Raw genomic sequence first — 4,108 nt, forward strand, 5'->3', positions numbered from 1 at the left:
CCAACCAACCAACCAACCAACCAACCAACCAACCAACCAACCAACCAACCAACCAACCAACCAACCAACCAGAACTTAATGTATATAGCTATGCATTGTAAAAATGATAGCAGTGTCTATGAAATAACATTTACACAAACTAAAGAACATTTTGAGAAAGGAGTTGTTCAGGATGGCAGCGATCTACTTTGATCTTGGCAGGATTCAGACTAGCCATTAGCTCATCAGTCCTGATAGGTTTAAAGTCTGTTTCTCCAACCTGAAGTCATTTTCAGCTTTCTACAACAACTATGATTTTAATCGTTCATGACTTTTACAATTGACACCACTCCAAAATGATTGAAACATCTCTTTAAATGAAAATTTTCTCAATATTTAAAGCCTGAATGCGGTCCACTCTACACTCTACTTAATGTAAATATTTGTCTGAAACAGATTCTTAGTTTCAAAGATAATTATAGAACTGCTCCACGATTGTTCAGGTCCAGTTCCTTCTGGGCCGTCACAGCAGGCTGACTCCGGGTGATTTGCTGGAGCATGTGTGTGTGTGTGTGTGTGTGTGTGTGTGTGTGGGGGGGGGGGGKTATGTAATGACAGATGGACATGTGGACTCAATGACCATTAAACTTCATCAACAGATGAAATGGAAGAGAGCTCTTAAAATATATCAGTTCACAGTGTTCTTCTTTTGACATCATTTGTCTACAGTCTCTGCTGGAAAGAAGCGTTTCCGTCTCGGAAGCTCAGATCAGTCCAGACTCCACAAGCTGAGGAGCTTATATCAGGATGGAGCCAAAACCCGATGGATTAACCCTAAACAAATATCTGCTTAAAATTAGTGCTGAATGATTAGTTTGTGCAGTGTTACTTTGAGGAAAAGCTCAACGTTTTTACTTATAAAGAAAWAAAGCATTCCATTTTATTTTAAGGTATTTGCACAGTTTTCAGCAGCACAGAAAAAAACATATTGAACTTTACCTTCTAAACAAATCTGTGAACCTTTTTTCCTGAACTAGAGAATCCGTTTATTTCTTACTAAAGGAAACAAGGAAAAAAAAAGATCATTCTCTGCTCCATCAAAACCTACCGGTAGTTTTATTAGTGGTTCTGTAAATCAGAAGAAAGCTTTACTAGATAAATAACAAAATAAACAAATAACAGGAAAAATTAATATAAACCATAATATGTTGTTCAGACAAGTTTGAAGAAAGAAAGAAGCCTGAAAACACCAGTGTAACGGATCTGTTCTGTCATCACAGCGTCAATTAGAAACACTTTTAAGGCCTCTGRATTCAACAAAACAGCAAAATTCCACACTGGTTATAAAGCTACAAACACAAAAATGTGAATAARTCTGTAATAAATAGGATGTTAAATAGAGCGTGCCTGCTGTCTCATTGGTCTCAGCTGACATGGCAAACCTTTTACATTACAGGAAACCATGGAAGTGTTTCTTCTCAAAGCTTTGAAGTCTTTTTCATAACATGCCAAGGTGCTTTGTGATGTATGAATCAAAGAAGAAGCCCTGCTGAMAAACACAAGGATGAAAAAAGGTGTGGAGCTGGAACAAGGTGCGTGGGTCCGGTTTTCTGGACACAGAAAAAACAGGTTAGTGGCTGTAAGACTCTGGGACAAAATACTACTAGTATTTTTAGCCACTAACCTGGTGTCAACTGGGAGCCTCCGTGTGGAAACACCGACTGTGTCAGTTTAGTTCCAGAGAAACACGATGACGTCACCGACAATCCTTGGGAGCGTTGCGGGTCCGAGAAACTGGTCCGGGGTCCAGGGACAGACAAGGGTCATACACAGAGGGATCAGAGAATGCGACAGGTTAAGAGGAGCAAACTTAACTCTTGAATCCGGGAGGCAGGCAGGGGTCGAGAACCAGGAAGTCTGAGGTGTCGTGGTGCCGAGCAAGGGAGAGACAAGGGGCAGGAGTCCGAGAAACAGAAACAGGGTCATTACCAGAAGAGCAGATGGCAGAAGGTATCCGACACGGGCTGAGGCAAGAGGCGGAAATCCAAGGGACGAGAATGGGATCGAGGAGCCGAGATCAGAACAGGACACGGGACAAGAATGCTGGTGAATCATAGACTGGCTGATGATAAACTGGCAGAGTGCTGAGGGAAACTGCTGGCTTAAATACAGAGGGACACAGGTGAGTTGCATGAGCTGATTACCTGAGGATCTGTGAAGGGAGTGGTGCAGGGCTGTGACAAGGCTGAGGAAAAGAGCTGCTAAAAACACATGACATGAGATARAAATCTGTCTACGTTCCAACCCTCACCTGTGRTCATGAGGCGTGGATCATGACCGAAAGAATGAGATCTCAAATAGAACCGAAATGAGCTTCCTTTGTAGGGTGGCCAGGCTCAGCTTTGGAGATGCTGTGGGTATCTGTCATCCTGGGAAGCTCAGATTAGAGCAGCTGCCCTCCTGCATCAAATAACACATTCTTATGTCGGACTCATCAACATATTGATGCTTGGGCAGGGACCGTCTGCATCCATTTTTGACGCATCAGGTACCCCCTGCGTGTCCGCCCTTGTCGCCCGTGGCTTTTCCTGGTTGCGTCACTTAGGGGTCTTTGGGTCAGGGGTCTGAGGTTAACATGAGGGATCAGGATTAATGGTTAATTTGAGATACTGGGGTTAGGGAAAGGCTGGATATAGCTAAGATGGGTTAAATTTAGGGTCTAGGATGGTTAGTTCTCGCGAATTCTCAACATATAAAAAATGTTTAATATGAGGGATCAGTCCAAAAGTGGACGCAGACGGCTACCTGAGCAAGCGTCAGTATGTTGACGCGGRGGGCATGAGAATGGGTTGTTCGAGCATCTGATAACGATGTCTCCTCCCTTTAGACGTGTTCCAGGCACGGTATGGGAGAGGGATGTCTGTTTATTTTCTTCTAGACCTGTTGCCTTCATGAACCGACTATAGATAAGAGGCAGAAAATGGAGATGCCTATAGGTGATGTTTGAAACATTCTTCACCAGAACGTATCCCCAACTCAAGGAGAGAATTTTACCTGTTCTGGTTGACAACCATGGCCCTAGACCTAGAGGAGCGAACTCTCATCCTATAACTCCACATTTTACTTTTCCTAAAACACTCCAGCAGCATGATTGTCACTGGGCCTCCACAAGCCCTACGAAGCACCAAACAGCACTTATTTGGTGGATGGAGTAACAAATTACCAGTGGTTTTTCACTTCATTTCAAACACCAGAGTCCCAGACACTTGTTAGCTTGGTAAAAACCAGACCCTTGTCCTTCACTTTGCTTTGTACTAGGGTCTGGACTCGCTGATATAGAGAAGCGATTCTTGCTGGAGGCGTGGCCTCTGCTGAAGCATGTGTGTGTATGTTGCTGTGAAGGAGGCTAAGCTAAGAAGCTAACCGGAAATTGCGTGCACTGTAAACAACCCTACTGAGAGGAGAGATGTACCGAGCCGAACGAGATGACTGTAAAGGAGAGCTGCTGCCTTGTCAGACATATTTAATTTAAAGTGTATCTTACCCCCAACAACAGATGATAATGCTAAGCTTGCTAACTGTTCCACCCTCTGACTGCTGCAGGGGCGTGTCTTAGAGAGAGGCTTTTATACCAGAACACAGCCGCTGTGACGAAACCRTGGAGAAGACACGTYACCGTGGAGAGCCGTTAACCAATATGCAAATTAGCCTGCAGTACCACTGCTCCACCCATATGAGCAGCAAAAAGACGTTTTTGACCAAATATTACAGATTTGAACAAATACGCACAAAAGCATCAAAATTAGCACAGAAACAGTACTATATAACATTTCAAACACATTCTAGGCAGTTTATCAGCTAAAAAAAGTTAAATTTGGAGTAAGTTACTTTTTAATTTGGAAGCCTTATCAACACGGACTGGCTTCATTCACTTCCTCCAATGCAGTATGTGAAACTAACTAGCAGACACTGCGCAGAAAATTGACGTCGTTCAAAACGCCGTCTTCTGTTTGCTGATTGGCCCAGGTAAGCTAAACTACAAGCAGACAACGCACAGAAAATCGATGTTCTGTTCTCTGATTGGTTCGGCTAAAAATCTGCCAGCGAAATCCTTGTCTATGGGAGAAAT

At 43.4% G+C, this 4,108-nt stretch overlaps 1 long non-coding RNA gene across 1 annotated transcript; it reads right to left on the reverse strand.

Annotated features, from left to right (window-relative positions):
* Positions 1-1,072: 1,072 nt before the first annotated feature.
* Positions 1,073-3,324, reverse strand: LOC106511162 (uncharacterized). Its single transcript, XR_001309488.1, has 2 exons — positions 1,664-3,324; positions 1,073-1,589 (listed from the first exon to the last, which is right to left on the reverse strand). It is a non-coding gene; the product is annotated as an uncharacterized LOC106511162 (long non-coding RNA).
* Between the last annotated feature and the right edge of the window lie 784 nt (positions 3,325-4,108).

Source organism: Austrofundulus limnaeus, unplaced genomic scaffold (genome assembly GCF_001266775.1).
Source record: "Austrofundulus limnaeus strain Quisiro unplaced genomic scaffold, Austrofundulus_limnaeus-1.0 Scaffold2556, whole genome shotgun sequence".
NCBI classification, from domain to species: Eukaryota; Metazoa; Chordata; class Actinopteri; order Cyprinodontiformes; family Rivulidae; genus Austrofundulus; species Austrofundulus limnaeus.